Source organism: Suncus etruscus, chromosome 2 (genome assembly GCF_024139225.1).
Source record: "Suncus etruscus isolate mSunEtr1 chromosome 2, mSunEtr1.pri.cur, whole genome shotgun sequence".
NCBI classification, from domain to species: Eukaryota; Metazoa; Chordata; class Mammalia; order Eulipotyphla; family Soricidae; genus Suncus; species Suncus etruscus.
Window position 1 is genome coordinate 52,355,502 of NC_064849.1, and position 17,373 is coordinate 52,372,874.

The following is a 17,373-nucleotide window of genomic DNA, read 5'->3' on the forward strand; positions in this document are numbered from 1 at the left end:
AAGAGGGAACTATTATCAATACTATCAGTACAACCCCCAGATTCTACTGCATTGATTAGGAATTAGAAAGCTTAAGAAAGTTATCAGTTGGGCCCGGAGAGATAGCACAGTGGTTTTTGCCTTGCAAGCAGCCGATCCAGGACTAAAGGTGGTTGGTTTGAATCCCGGTGTCCCATATGGTCCCCCGTGCCTGCCAGGAGCTATTTCTGAGCAGACAGCCAGGAGTAACCCCTGAGCACCACGGGGTGTGGCCCAAAAACCAAAAAAAAAAAAAAAAAAAAAAGAAGAAATAAAAAGAAAGAAAGTTATCAGTTAATATGTGCTGGATATTGGGTACTGTCATAACTTAGCTGCAAGATTAAGACATTTCCAATTGCACTCTAAATTTCCCATTTTTGATCCTGTGTAATGAAAATTTAAAAAGTCTAGAGATGCTTTTTATATTTTACAGCTATTTCATTCAGGGTTTGGAGGAGATTAGATGGGATTGTGACCTTACTACTGTGTCTTCTAATGAGAATTCTTTTTGTTTTGAATTTATCAGATGTTAATTATTCAGGCAGCATGATTGAGGATTCTGAAGACAGAGACTCACCTGCAATATTTGGAACATCAGTGGAGGTCTGCATCAACACTGAATTTATACAGCAGCTGGTGCTAGTCAAAGTTAATGATGGAATTTCAGTTTAATAAAAAGACCCCCAACTGAGCATACGAGCATGAAAAAAGTATACTTATCAAACAGCTTTCAATCAATTCAAGAGAGACACGTTAATTGGGAAGAGGAAGATTTGCAGAGTAGTTTGACATTGTGCCAGTTCCAGATCAATAACCACATGTCTGCTCTTTAGTAGATATTCTCTCTTGCTTTATATTAGGTAAATACAGCTACATCCTCCCCATTTGAATCAAGAGATTTTTGTTTTAAAATTATAGCATTTAAATGTTTTAAAATGTTACACTTTCTAATTTACTTGTGTCTTTATAATAAACATGAGTATATTTTAGATGTGTGATTATAAAGACTAATGTTATTTTAACTTTAACCCCATTGTATAATCTTTGGAATAATAAAAGCATGCTTATACATTTTTTATATTATAAATCTGGTTTGTTAGAATACAGTCATGTAAGATGAAATGATTGTGGTTTAACTATAAGTATAATATTGTGAACAAAGCTCATCTGGATTCATGAAAGATAATTTTGGAGTGGATGGTAGAAGGTAGTAATTTACTGATAAAAACTGAAATAGAAATGGATTGTTATTATTTCGTTTGTTTTGGAGACAGTCTCAGCAGTGCTCAGGGCTTACTCCTGGTTCTGTGCTTAGGGATGACTACTGAGGATCTCAGGGACAACAGGGCATATAGGAGATTGAATCCAAATCAATGGTCTGAAAGGCAAGGGCCCAGCCCTACACACTATTCTGGCCCCAGAACAGGATTATTTTTAAAAAAAAAAAAAAAAAAAAAAAGACTTGAAATATTGAGAAAAATGAGACTTTTTCGTTAAATCTTAGTTTCTTTATTTTCTAAAAGGAGATATTTGTTCAAATTGGTGACTTTCAATCTATATATGAGCACCAGAAAGCCTTGGTGAAGGGTGAAGAAAGAGTCACAGCACAGGAGCCCAGTTCTGAGGAGGGTTGTGTACCAATTCTCATCTTACCAGGCCAGATCTCTTCTCTCTTTCCCTTCCGATCATCCTTCCTTCTACTCAAAATGTAACTTGTATCTATTTATAGAACAGAGAGACAGCTCGATGAACTAGACTGTATACTTTTCTAATATTAGGCATGGTGTGAGAGCCCCTCCTGAGCACTGCCAGGATGTGACCCTGGAGATCACCAGCACAGCTGATCCAGAGCAGCACCAGGTTACCAAGCCTGAATATTGAACCATCAGGTCTCAAAGGTCAGGTCATATCTCAGGAAGTTACCCTCGACCCCCTAGCATTGCTTAAGAGGCAAGAAAAGGAAGGAAGGAAGGAAGGAAGGAAGGAAGGAAGGAAGGAAGGAAGGAAGGAAGGAAGGAAGGAAGGAAGGAAGGAAGGAAGGAAGGAAGGAAGGAAGGAAGAAGGGAGGAGAGGGAGGAGGGAGGGAGGGAGGGAGGGAGGGAGGGAGGGAGGGAGGGAGGGAGGGAGAGAAAGAAGAGAGAAAGAAAGAAAGAAAGAAAGAAAGAAAAGAAAGAAAGAAAGAAGAAAGAAAGAAAGAAAGAAAGAAAGAAAGAAAGAAAGAAAGAAAGAAAGAAAGAAAGAAAGAAAGAAAGAAAAAAGAAAAGAAAGAAAGAAAGAAAGAAAGAAGAAAGAAAGAAAGAAAGAAAGAAAGAAAGAAAGAAAGAAAGAAAGAAAGAAAGAAAGAGAGAAAGAGAGAAAGAAAGAAAATTCCACTGTTGAAAATACAGTTTGAAAATCACTGGGCTAGGCATTTCTAAATTCTCAATCTTCTATGAACCCCTTCTTATCATATTCCTTCAAGTTCCTGTTAGGATTCCAATATCCACAAAGAAAGAAACAGAAATGGGATCTTTTAGAAAATACAATAGTTATCTAAGTTGCATAAATTGTACTTCAGCTAAGAGGAAAGCTATGGATTAAATTATAACTTGCAGACTCCAACAAAAATTTGAGTCTAGTTTTTTTCAGAACAACTATTCAGAACAAAGCATTTGTTTGCCTCAAAGCACACAAACAATATGGTGATGTTTGAGCAAAGGGAAAAATAATTATGAGCTAATTTAATATTTCAAAGTACTTACTAGAGAGTAAGCACAGGAGCTAAGGTGCTTGCTTTGACATGGCCTACCCAGGTTTGATTTTTTGCCCTGAGTATTTCCAGGCATGATTCCTGAGCACAGAGCCAGGAATAAGTCCTGAGAACAGACAGGTGAGCTTCTCTAAAAGATAAAACAAAACAGGGGCCGGTGAGGTGGCACTAGAGGTAAGGTGTCTGCCTTGCAAGCGCTATGCAAGGAAGGACCGCGGTTTGATCTCCCAGCGTCCCATATGGTCCCCCCAAGCCAGGGGCAATTTCTGAGCGCTTAGCCAGGAGTAACCCCTGAGCATCAAATGGGTGTGGCCCTAAAAAAAAACAAAAAACAAAAAAAAGATAAAACAAAACAAAGAAATAAAAACTAAGTGAGATACTTTGAGATTATCCCCCTCATTTTTATATATTCACTCATATACTAAATCAATACATTTTTTATTGATTCTAAGTATGTATCATCCACTATGTATATACATATAAACATATTTGGTTTGAGGGCCACACCTAGTGGTGCTCAGGGGTTACTTCCTGACTCTGTGCTCAGGAATCACTCCTGGCTGTCTTGTGGGACCAGGATACCAGATACCACAAGTTAAATCCAGGTTATCCACCTACAAAATAAATGCCTTATCCACTGTGCTATCACTCTAGTCCTATAGAAGGCTTAAATTTCATCAACATGGCTGGGAATTAGATATGTAAGCACATAGTCAATAATTTTTGTAAGCTCTATTAAGTAACAGAATAGGGTTCTTGACAATCATCTATGAAAGATAACATATGGGCACAAGCCACAGTGTGTAAAGATGACTTGCCTCAAGATAGGAAGCCAACAGAACATGGCTCTGAACACAGTCACATTGTTTCTGCATATGTTTGGGTCAATGGCATTGCCAAAGTGATGAAAATCAGAAACCTTTAAGCTACTTTTCTGACTTCTCTACAAACAGTGAACACCTAAATATCTTCACAAAAGCACAGAAGCAAAGGGCAGGTTGGGCTACTCCTGTTGTACTCAGGGCTTACTCCAGGTCTGTGTTCAGAGATCATTCCTGGCAGGGCTGAACCAGATGTGGTGTTAGAGATCAAACTGGGGTTGGATGTGTTCAATGCAAGTGCTTTACACACTGGACTCAGTGGGTAAGTCAGGCTCCAGCGGCAGATATTTTAGGTTTCTCTACAATGTGGTTGACTACAAACTGAAGTGGTTTGTAGAGATAATGAAGTTAATGACTAAAGTAGTAGATGAAACAAAACTTTCAGGTTTTGAAACCAGGTTCAACTCCTTCATTGAATTTGCTTTGTTGCAATGGTAGTCCAGACCAAAATTGACTAACAGTTTCTACTACAATTTTTTACCCAGATTAGTTTGTTAGACTTATGCTTTAAAAGAATATCTCATTTAAAGCCTCCTTATTAAAAATATTAGCTGATACTACTATAAGACATTATAATCTCCTATGTGGACACTGGGTCAGTTGAGATAGCTTTAGTTCACATAGAAAGCAAGGAGTTTGACGTTGTTTTTTCTGTATTCAGGCATTACTCCTGTTTCTGTACTCAGAAATTACCCTGTTCTGGGCTTCAAACCATGGTCGAGCAAGGCAAGGACCTTATTGGCTGTACTATCTCAGGCCCCCTTGTGGTTTCTCTTTTTCCTTCCATTTAAAAATTCCCTTTCTAATCTCCCTAATATTTACTGTGCCTATGCAAAAATAAAAAATAACACAAATTAAAAACTATTTTTATTCTTATTTTTTTTTGTAATTGTTGCTTACTTTTATTTTTTCTTTTCTTTGCCTTTTTTCCCCCTGTGCTTTGATTTCTCTTTATTTCAGGACCGTGGTTAGTGTTTAGTTGTTGTCTTTATTGCTGTGGTGCTTTTCAGGTTTTTTGTTTGTTTGTTTTGTTTTTTTGGGAGAGGGTATTATTTTGTATTATTTTTATGTTTTCCTTCCGTTTTTCCTTTCTTAAACTGGTCTTTATAGTTTCTAGAAGGACTCCTCCCTTTTTTGCTTGTTTGATTTTTGCTCCCCCCTTTTTTCTTTTTCATTTTCTTTCTTTTCTTACCCTCAAACAGAACCACATAACTTGAACCATGTTGTTCTGCCTCATAAATTGAGGGGGAAATAATGGAGGGTACCAAGACCAAACAGTCATATGAACATTGAGTAGAAATAAAAAATGGTCAGACTTAAACACTAAATCCAAAGCCATCTACAACAGAATTAATACCCAATCTACAACAAGCTAGACACAGAGGGGACCACTTATACTAGCAGCCCAGGGGGCAAAGGAGGGGCGATATGGAATGCACACTGGGAAGAAGGGTGGAGGGAGGACAACATTGGTAGTGGGAATGCCCCTGGTTCAATGTCACTATGTACCTAAAATACTACTGTGAGTGATTTGTAATTCAATTCGGTCAAAATAAAAATTATTAATAAAAAAATTAGAAACAATTGGGCCAGAGCAATAGTGCAGCAGTAGGGCATTTGCCTTGCACATGGCTGACCCAGGACAGACTGGTGTTCGATCCCTGGTGTCCCATATGGTCCCCCAAACAGGAGCAATATCTGACTGTATGGCCAGGAGTAACCTTGAGCATCACCGGGTGTGGTTCAAAAACCAAAAAAAAAAAATTAAAATTATTAACAATTATTTTAAAATAATTTTGTTTGCTTATACTTGCAGGTACTTTTCTCTTTATGTAAAATTTAAGGTCAATAACTTATTAACTATATTAAAAATACTTATTAAATATAATATAAATATCCCAGGGAAACAGAAGTTACATGTGTCTTTCTTGGGAAGAAGTTTTAGGAACAAGAAAATAATGTGTTACATTTTCCTTTTTTTTTTTTTTTGGTTTTTGGGCCACACCCGTTTGACGCTCAGGGGTTACTCCTGGATATGCACTCAGAAATCGCCCCTGGCTTGGGGGGACCATATGGGACGCCAGGGGATCGAACCGCGGTCCTTCCTTGGCTAGCACTTGCAAGGCAGACATCTTACCTCTAGCACCACCTTCCAGGCCCCACATTTTCCTTTTTTATTCTGGATAGCAAAGGCTCTTGTTAAAATAAAACTTCTTTCAGTCTGGGATTCTAAATGGCATTAAGAAACAGATAACTGAAAAAAAAAAGAAACAGATATACTGATACTCCACATTAGACATGCAGAATACATGAGAAATAAACTTTGGTTATATTAAATCACAGAGATTATGTGGTTATTATGCAGTATCACCTAGCTCATTCTGATGAGGGCTTTTGTAAGCCTTAAATTAGATAATGCATAGAAAAACACTCGTCCAAAACAATTTGGGACAAAGTTATAGCCCAATAAATGTTAAGCAATAATTAAATTACTAGCAAATGATGACTATAATGAAGTTACTCTTGTGTACAAGGACTATTTGCCTATATGGCTTAATTTCAAGTAATTAAGAAGATGCATATACCAGGAAAAAATTTCCTTCCTACCAATATAGTAGTTAAAAGTTTAATGCCTATAAAAATGTGAACCATATCACATGAATAACATAATAGTTTATTAATATAAGGAAAGAAACTCAGAACACATTTGAAGATGGTTTTATATATATGTATATATATATATATACATATATATCATCATCTGCAATCTGATGGCTATGCTATCAAGCCTGAGTCAAGATGTGTTTAAATTTGAATCTTTCTTTTTCCCTCCTCTTTCCTCCTTCTCTTTCCTTTTCCTCTCCTCCCCTTTTCTTCTCTTTCTGTCTCAGTTTTTCCTCCTCTCCTCATCCCCACTTTTTTTCTTGAAAGATCAGGCAAATGTGATCTTCTGCATGACACAGACCTGGAAGCTTAAGCACTGCATTCTCTCCTTCACCAGTGTCCCTATCCCTTTTTTTTCTTTTCTTCTTTTTTTTTGGGGGGGAGTGGGACTACACCCAGTGATGTTCAGGGGTTACTCTGACTATGCACTCAGAAATCGCTCCTGGCTTGAGGGATCATATGGAACGCTGGGGGATCGAACCATGGACCGTCCTAGGCTAGCGCAGGCAAGGCAGACGCCTTACCACTTGTGCCACTACTCTGGCCCCACCTATCCCTTTATTTTCATGTATCTAGTCCACTTCACCCATTCAGAGTGTCTGCTGTTTAGGAACTTTGTCTCCTTTATAGTATGATATAAATATTATAGTATTTATAGTGGATGAAAAATTATTTATTGAGCAGAAGGTTATATATTCAAAGAATATAAATACTACAATAAGAGGAAAAAGGAAGTCTAGGTATTTGAGCCAATTGATATATATTTCTGTTTATAGATTCATATATATAATCTCATATGTATATGAGATTAATGGAGGGCTGGAGAAATAGCACAGCAGTAGGTCATTTGACTTGCACATGGCCAACCCAGGATGGACCCAAGTTTGACCCCCAGCATCCCATATGGTCCCCTGAGCTTGCCAGGAGCGATTTCTGAACTCAGAGCCATGAGTACCCCTGAGCACTGCCGGATATAGCACCACCCCTCCAAAAAACAAAACAAAACAAAACAAAAAGAATAAACAATTAATGGAGAAAGAAATATTTATTGTCCTTCAGAAATAAAAAAATGGTTTTTAATACCTCCAAGAAGTTTTTTTAATCATCAAATTTGTTCCAGATCACAAGGAACATAATTTCATAGGGTGAGAATTTCAGAAATACCACTAATCATAAAACAAACAGAAAAATATTTGTCAAACCTCTTGTCATCACAGAAGAATTTGCAATAACAAGGTACTGAATTTTCATTATAAAATACAAACTGAGCCTCCCTGTCATATTAATTTAGGAAGGGATATCTAACACGGAAAAAGAATTGTATAGAAAGATCTAGAATCCAGATTGTTTAATATATAATATCTAAGCAATTGCTTGAGTGTTAGTGAAACCCTTCACTCATCTACCCTTCACATTCATATTCCTTGAAATTCCTCTTCTGTTAATCACATTCTAATTTGGCTCTATTTGCATTAAAAGAAAAAAACACCTTCAATATTGCAACCAATTTAGAGTCTTCTAACCCAGTTTTCTTTTTTTTTTTTTTTGTATTTTATTTAAACACTGGTTACAAGGTTGTTCACAATACAGTTGTTTTTTTCCCCCTACAATGTTGTTCGTGATTGAGTTTGTTATAAAATGTACAGCACCCTCCACTAATGCCTCATTTTGCACCACCAATGTCCTCCCCTCAATTCATCTTTTTTTTTTTTTTTTTTTTTTGGTTTTTGGGCCACACCCTGTGATGCTCAGGGGTTACTCCTGGCTATGCGCTCAGAAGTTGCTCCTGGCTTCTTGGGGGACCATATGGGACGCCGGGGGATCGAACCGTGGTCCGTCCTAGGCTAGCGCAGGCAAGGCAGGCACCTTACCTCCAGCGCCACCGCCCGGCCCCCAATTCATCTTTTAAAGACAGAATCCCCCAGTAGAAATATACTTCATAATATGTGCACAACCAACAAAATAAAGCCATCCATTCAAGTTAACTTGTCTATATGCAAATTTCTATTAATATCCTTGTTTAATTAATTTTAGTTTTAAGGGCCACACCCAGCAGTTCTCAGGACTTATTTCTGGCACTGCCCTTTGGGATCTTTCCTGTTGGGGGCTCAAAGGACCATATAGGTGCCAGGAATTAAATCTAGGTTGGCAGCATACAAGGAAAGTGTGCCACCCACTCTACTGTCTCTCTACTAGAAATAGAAGCCAAAGTGACTATTAGGTACTATTCAGAGACATATCTATGTCATCTGAATTATCTGGACTGATTGTGGGGTTTACAAATAGGGCTTTCTCCTTGGAACTTTAGTTTCTTCTTTTTGTTTGATGAATTTATAATGTATTTATTTATTTATTTATTTTGGTTTTTGATGGTGTCCAGGGCTTACTACTGACTCTGCACTCAAGGATCACTGCTGACTGACTTAGTGGGCCATGTGGAGTGCCTGGGATCAAACTCAGATTGGTTGCATATAAGGCAAGAACCCTACTCACTATCACTTTGCTCCCTTGATCATTTTTTAAAGGTCATTAAAAGTTGATTGAGAAAGATAGGAACCTGAAATATCTGGATTTAGATCATCCCAAACTAATTTCTCACATCTATCAAATGTAATTTCAGTTTTATTTTATTTGTTGGTCAGAAAAGAGGTGGAAATAAAAAAAAAAGAACTAATAACTTTATAGAATGGAGACCTCAAAATCAGAAATGAGGACATTTTCCCCTTGCATTTTTCAAATACAAACTTTTCAAAAAATTAATTAACTTTCAATTTCTATCCATTGTATAACTGCATTTATCACTGGTCAGTGACTCTTTTCTTCCTTCAACATAATAAGATTATTTTCATGAACTATGTATAATTTCCAATGGAAAAACACATCTGAGATGACTGAGCTGATTTATATTTTCATTCTGTTAGAGCAAAGAATATTTTTAGATTCTACAAGTTTGTAGTTTCTTTTACAAAATACTCTAGAAAATCATCTATAAATGAAAGGAATTGTGTATAGTATGCAAATTCAAAAGTGTGCTGTCTCATTTACCCCAGTGGAATTCAAAATAAGCCCCAACTTTGTGAACATATTTAAAACAGATTGAAATGGATATTAGTGGGATTTGTAAGGAGAAGCACTCCAGTCAGTCAAACATGCCATGCAAGAGAACTTTGATAATGTTGTTTTACTGATAATTACCTGCCGGCTGTCACCTCAAAGTGGGATTTCATGCAGGTTCCAGTATTTAAATATTACATTCAGAGCCAAGTCTGCAAAGACACTTACACAAATCTAGCCATGTCCATTTTATTTCACAATTATCTGTGCCTTTCTTCATGAAAAGCAATACAGTTAGCTCTCTTTTAATTGTGTTTGATCTGTGTGGGCAAAAGCGCATCAATACCAGGCCCGTTCTTCCCTGGTCGGGAGCTGGATCTGTTTCTTTTCCCTCCTAGACATCAGCAGACATGAGAATTACTGGTAAGCAGCACTTCCTGACTAGCATGAATATTCATCTGGCCGCAGAAACTAGTCACTTGGGCGAAGCAAACACCCCACACATACATTAACTGAAGGTGGTTAAAATGAGAAGGCCCTGATTTCTGTAGTCCTCCAAGGCAGTTAGTACCTGCTACATCTTCTATTTTTCTTGAATTCTTCCTTTCTCTGTCCTTCTCTTCTCCCTCCTCCCATCCACATTTTTTTCTCCTCATACTGAACTCCTAATTAAATTTAACAGTTTCAAGAGTTTAAACTGTATACCTTTTTAATTGTGTCCTACTTTGTATTGGCTGATGCACAAGTCTGAAAATGGATATTACAGCTTTTTATGATATAATATCATCCTAATTGGTGCTTCATAGGCCGTGGCTGAATTCTTTTCAATTAAGCTCTAACATACAGTAACTGTTTCTCTCTGCAAACGCTGGAAAGCCATTCATAAGAGAGGACTGGTACTGCACAATTCCAAAGTACCTTAATGTGTCAAAAATGTTTTGTGAAGAAAGCTACACTGTAAATGCAATCACCTACATTGGTGTTCCCATTGTTAACTGGGAGTGAAAGTATTGCTAATTGTCCTGCGTTTTAGCTGGGTTTTTAAAGCATTATGTTGTAAGTACACCGGAGGGTCAATTTGTGAAGTGAAATACTTAGCATGCAAAGCGTAATACAAGATGCTGTGTAATACTTGACCTCTCAGCATAATAAATGTAGCAGTGAAACGCTGCGCATTCAGTATTCACTGAATAGAGCCTTCGCAGAGGAACAAAACCAGAAAATGTTCTCTTCATTCCTTTTTTTTTCCACTAAGCGAAAATTATTCTTTATAATGGCCATTGCAGCAATTAGCTGGCATTTGGTAGGATAAATGTGCAGAAATAGCAATTTCTTATTTTAAATGAGATTTTGTATGGAGCTTGCAAATTACTTGAGGTATATGAATAATTGTGCCTTAACTTTATGCTACAGAATAGGGTGTGGGTGGGTATAAAGATTTCCTATTTGCTGTTAAATGTTTAGACATTTTATTATTTTAATTTTACTCACAGTCTGCCTGGATTGACCCAGCTTTCCCAATGATCATTTCATGTGCGCCTGAAGCAAGTGTGCAGATGGCAGGAGACTCCCAATTAGCACATGATGGTTTTATGAATGCGACATGGAAGTGAGACTTAGGTCCCCTCTAGAGGCAGCGTTGGTGTTGGACTTTGGGATCTCAAATCAATAGTTTAATAGTCTGCACGAAATGAACATTTATCAATGTTTTCTGTGCTCCAATGCAACTGGAAACTTCATTCAATTTTTATCCAAAGTTTTTTCACCTTATTGAAATGCATTCTTTCAGGCATTCATGGTTCATCTAATTAGCCTTAAGTAGGGCATTTTCTCTGTCTCTCAAAGTGATTCAGTTAATTATGTCCATATATTCATAATTATAAGGTGGATGAGTTGGGTAAAACTGAAATTATAAAATCTGCAGAGCTATTCCATGAGATTTAGAATGTAGACTTTAAAAAAGGAGGTGAGTAAGAGTCAGAGAATAAAATTGTATGTTTTAAACCCTCTCAGCCAACCCTACCCCAACTGCACTCTCTCAGGATTTTATGTATTTATTTATTCAGTTTCCATTTATAATCCAACAGCATCGGAAAATTGATTTGAGGCAAACACGTAGTGAATAATAATAATAAAAAAAAACAAACACTCTAAATACTAAGAAGTTAACTTAACATGTTGAAAGTTATGTTTAATTAAAAAATTAAGAATAACATACTGCCATTTAAAATTTAAATACTCAGCTAATAAAACAATAAATTCTTTGCCCCTGCTGACCACAATCCCAAGTCCTCCTATAATATGTAACTACTTTAGCCTATTTTTATGTTCACTTTACATTTTAAAGTCCTTTCATTTTATTTTAGCCCTTTATACACTTTAATTATCTATATGATCTCTTAAATTTTCAAAATTTTTGTTTTATTTTTTAAATTTTTTTCTAGGTAACTTTCTCACTCAAAAACATTTTCTTTTTCTTTTTTTTTTTTTTTTTTGGTTTTTGGGCCACACCCGGCGGTGCTCAGGGGTTACTCCTGGCTGTCTGCTCAGAAATAGCTCCTGGCAGGCACGGGGGGACCATATGGGACACCGGGATTCAAACCAACCACCTTTGGTCCTGGATCGGCTGCTTGCAAGGCAAACGCCGCTGTGCTATCTCTCCGGGCCCCATTTTCTTTTTTCTTTAAGGCTATGTTTTTGGATTCTTTATTAGCTAAACACAAATATATTTGGGGGGGGGAGCCATTTTTCTTTTACCAGAGCCTAAGTAACTTCTCCCTCAGACTAATTTTCTACAAGATACAAAAAATTAATTTTGCATATGCTGCAATGAAGGCAACCCATTGTGAAATGACATCAATCATCTGCTCAATTCAACCTGTGATACTGCAAAGTTAGAATATCCTTAATTACTTATTGTGAATCTAATCTGTGTAAAATAATATTCTCATATAGCAAGCAAATAAAAATCCTTCATTATACTACAAACAAGGTGAGTCCATAACTTTCACAAAAATTTACTTTGTTTTTGGGCCACACCAGCTAATACTCAGGAATTACTCTTGGCTCTGCACCAGAATCTACTCTGCAGTAAAAATTTACACCTGGTGTTATGTGAGGTACCATATGCGATGCTGGAGATCAAACTTGAATATGTGCTGTTCAAGGCAAATGCCCTACTCTGCTATTGCTCTGGCCCAAAGTCAGCTTTTTTTTTTTTTTAATGACTTTACAACAAGATACTGGGTCATTACTGTTTTAATTTGACGGTTATGTTCAATCTCTTTTGTTGTTGTTGTTGTTGTTGTTATTGTTGATGATGATGTTGGATTTGTTTTTGGAGGACACACCTGTGGCTATGCGCTCAGAAATCGCTCTGGGCTAGGGGGTACCTTACGGGACTCCTGGGGATCAAACCAATGTCTGGCCTAGATTGGCCGCATGCAAGGAAAACAAACGCCCTACCTGGGTGCTATTGCTCAGGCCCCAATGTTTAAACTCTTTAATTACATAACTACCCATGAGCATATTTGACCTTTCATGATTTTTTTTCTCAGAGAGGCAAATAAGAAGTCACAGTCACAGTTTTAATATTGGAAATGATTTATGGTAAATCCAGGGAGTTAGCCCCAAGAGCAAGTTTAGTTTTTCAAATTGTATATGTAAAATAAAAATATAAATTATAACATATATTTATAATTATTTAACTCTGAAGTGTTCCTCTTATAAGAAAATTCTCAGAAGGCCAGAGAGATATGTTGAAGAGAACAAAGTTCATGCTTTTTTTTTGGGGGGGGGAGGCCCAAGTTTGATTTCTGGCACCTCTTGGTCCCCTAAGTTCTATCCAAGCAGCTATCCAGGTGTAGTCTCTGAGCACTTCTGGGTGTGGCCTTCGAATTCAGCAAAATCAAATTAAAAAACCCCAAATTTTCCTAAAGGATAAGAATTTGTTGACCTAAAGATAAAATTTGACCCACAACTTTGTAGAATATATGCAAGTGTCACATAAACAATTGTATTAGTAAATACATTGATAATAAATGTATGTAATATAAGAAGTCAATTGTTTTTTATACTGGGATGTTAAGGAATAATTTCCTAATTGTGTTCATTGCCTGGATAATTATTTTCATGAGGCATTTGATTGCATCATTGCAATCATATGACAAATCTTCACAATATTCTGAGATGTACACATTGTCTTTATAGATGTTTCATTTATTTACCTGGAGTTGGAGAGGCGTGAAAGCATTGCTCATGAACTATTCCTGGTCTGTTAGCAGGCCTGATCTTTGGTGATATTCCTGGAACCACATGGGGTATGCAGGATCCCACTTGTGTTCCTGGGCATCTAACCAGATTTAACCCTTTGTAAGGCTTATGCTTTACTCTCTATACTAGCTCTCTGATCTTAATTATTTTATTTTAAAAGAGCAACCCAAGAGCACTGTTAGGTATAGCCCCAGTGATCCCTAGCACCACTGAAACCAAGCAACATCAAATTGTTGTCAGGATTATTGAATCTTTGGACTCATCAGTCAAGTAAAGAATTGCTAGGTAGGGGCCCGGAGAGATAGCAGAGCGGTGTTTGCCTTGCAAGCAGCCGATCTAGGACCAAAGGTGGTTGGTTCGAATCCCGGTGTCCCATATGGTCCCCGTGCCTGCCAGAAGCTATTTCTGAGCAGACAGCCAGGAGTAACCCCTGAGCACCACCGGGTGTGGCCCAAACCCCCCCCCCAAAAAAAATTGCTAGGTAGGATTTTTGAGATCCCTAGCTATGAGACATGTTGAAAAATTACTCTCAGATCACTGGAATTTTTATAATATCATAGATATTAAGCCTAAAGGTCATGTCTTCACCTAGAATATTTATCAAGGCTTAAATTTTTTCTTTCAAAATGTGAGAATGTTTATGTAAAATGTGTTCGTGTTTTGGGTGTCTACATCAAGAAAGATACAACATTTTTCGTTTCTTAAGGAAACTTCCACAAAAATGAAGGATTTCTTTGAGAAGCATCAGTAAGATAGATTTCAATGTAGTTTACTCCACTGAGATGGCTCCCAAATTCCATGCCTGTCCTTGCTCTTTTGCAACCTATCTGCCTTAGTGATGGACCTTCTCTTGGGGGATTTTCTTTTCACTTCCTCCTTCAATTGTCCAATTACTTTCCTCTACCAAGTCTAGGTTAAACATTTTTCTCCTTCACAAAGTTTCCCTGTTGTCTTACTAGAGAAGAAGACCTGTCTTTTTTGAACAATGGATAAAACTTATGCTTCTGACTCTTTGTTGTTCCTATTCAGTTGCCTACAGAGTTTTTGAGAGCAAAAGCTCTGTCTGGATCAATTCCAATGCCTTCCCCAGTTGGAGCAAGAAGTAAATGTCTCTTTAATGAACAAAATTTACCAGCCACATTATAGTCAGTGGTCTATTATTATGCATGACCAATGAAATGCAAACATTCCAGGAATATTCTTATAAACTCTCAGATAACAGACAATTTCTGGTATTTGGTTTGTCTGACTCAGTGTCAAAGTAGTTTATTACTCAGCAGGGAATGTTTGCTACCTTCAAGTTGCCATGGAAAGCAATTCAGGATTTAACTCAGTAATTATTTTCAACCAGCCCTCAATCAAGAGCATTTTATATATGGACATTTGTGATCTTGAATGAGCTGTGTAGTCTTCCCAAATGACAATTTTACCATCTGTAAAACTAAAACTGAAGACAATAATGTATTATAAGGATAAATAATTAATAAAAATGATACTATGGTGGCAGAGCTATTAAGAACCAAATACTATCCTTTGTGTTTGTAAAGGTATTCCTTTCCAAATTAAGAAAAATATCCTCTTAATTTATAAACTAGTGATGTCAATGAGTAATTGATGCCCCCTGAGGTACCCTTTCATACAATAGTACATGGAACCCAGTATCTCTATGATAACAATTATGATGATGATAATGAATTATTTTTAACTAAGAAGTCACTAAGTGTGAAAAAAAAGTGCTAAGGTGCTATTCAAGTAACCTGAGGAAGCTCTGAGGAGTGAAGCTACTTTTGTTAAAATGTTAATATTGTATTTAATTATTTGAAAATACTTCTTCCCACCAAATTAGACTATATAATGTACATTTAAGGATCAAAATATCACTGATTTTCTGGTTTCCCAGAATTTAACTGGGATCTTGTAATCTGTACATTGAAAATGTCCAATAAAGGCGAATTACATGAATGGATACTTAAGTAGATGTCTCCATCATGCATTAAAATTTCTCGATACACCCAACAGGTGACTGAATGAACTATGGCAACAGAAAGAAACATTACATTACATCTGTATGTGTACATACAGAAGAGAATCCTCATTCTTATTCATAGGAAAGGACTGTCTCTGTTTTAACCACCATTGAGAGGTATGTCATCAATAAAAATAATGTCCAACCTCATTTGGTAAAAGTAAGTGTGAATAAAACATTTTTAAAATGTCCATCAGGCATCCAACTGCAGTTACAGGTATTGTAAGTCTTTGAGATGTCACAAGAGTCTTGAATGGGCAGGTCTTGCTGCCTTTGTTCGAAGGGGACTTTGAAGCTTCTCTTGTAGTTTCTTGGGCTAGAGTTTCTGGAGTTATCAGAATAAGCTTGTGGTACAAATGGATCAGTGAGCTGGGTGATGAACTCATTTCAGAGTGAAGGCACAATGTTTTCTTCATTCCTAAGTAAAGACATGTGTAGGGAAATCAATGACTACACATGGAGCCTGGAATTCCTTTCCTAAGGAAGGTGTGTGTGTGTGTGTGTGTGTGTGTGTGTGTGTGTGTGTGTGTGTGTGTGTGTGTGTGTGTGTGAAGAGAGAGAGAGAGAGAGTTACAGAGAAAGAGTAGCCAATGCTCCTCAATCTCATATAAAAAATCAATGAGAGGGAGAAAATAAACAGCTTGCTCAAAGGAACAGGTAAAACCCATCTCAAAAACACACCCACAAAAGTCATTTCAAGTTTAAGTCACTTGATGTTTATACTGGAAGTTCTCAAATTTTAGGATATAAAATGATATGATACATTGAAAATGCACATACCAAATGATCTCCTAAAATTAATATTCAGTAGATTAGGGGTGAGTTACTGAACTCTGAATTTCAGAGCACACCCAATAGGATTCTCCTGTTCCTCCTCAGGGAAATAAATTCTGCAAAAACGATTTATAGTTGATAATGATCAAAGAGAAAGTATTCATTCAAAAGATTCTAATGTTAGAATGAAGGCTATTAAAGCCATTCCTTAGGAGTGCTCATTATTGAGTCTGGGGATGTTTGGTAAGACCAGCAGCTCACCTTTTTAACACCTTGAAAAACTGTAGTCAGGGCTGAGGATGGATTGAAGGGAGAGAAGCATCCCTGTGAGTGAATGAGAGGGTAGAAAAAGAGGGTAGCCTTGTAGACCCGGCCTCCCTAATGAGCATGGTTCAACAGAATTTGTCCCCATAACATAATTAGCCTGTGAAATGTGGCTTCTGCCTTCATACTTGTCTTCTCCACATGTGAGCTCCAATGAGGGTAGGGATCATGAGTTAGATTACTTATTTTATTTTATTATTTTGGTTCTGAGTTCCTTATAAAAATTATTTGTTAAAAAAATCCAGTATTCTAAAGGACACTTTGCCATGTTTAGCAAAATAGCAGTTTGACAAAGAGGATTATTTTTCTGTTTATTAATTATATAGAAATTGTACTGAGCTATTTTAGCAGCTTTTGAACATTTCTGAAAGATTTGCTTCATTGATTTTATTTTGTCTTCATATGAATTTTTTATTTTCATTTTTTGTTTTGTGGGTCACACCTGGAAATCCTCAGTGCTCATTCCTGGCTCTCTACCCAGAGATTATTCCTGGTGATGATCAAGATGAACAAGGGCTGTCTGAGATCAAACCTCAGCCACCTACAAGGCAAACATCTTATCTCTCTGGCCCCTGAAGAATATTTTAAGAAATATTGGGATCAGAGCAGTG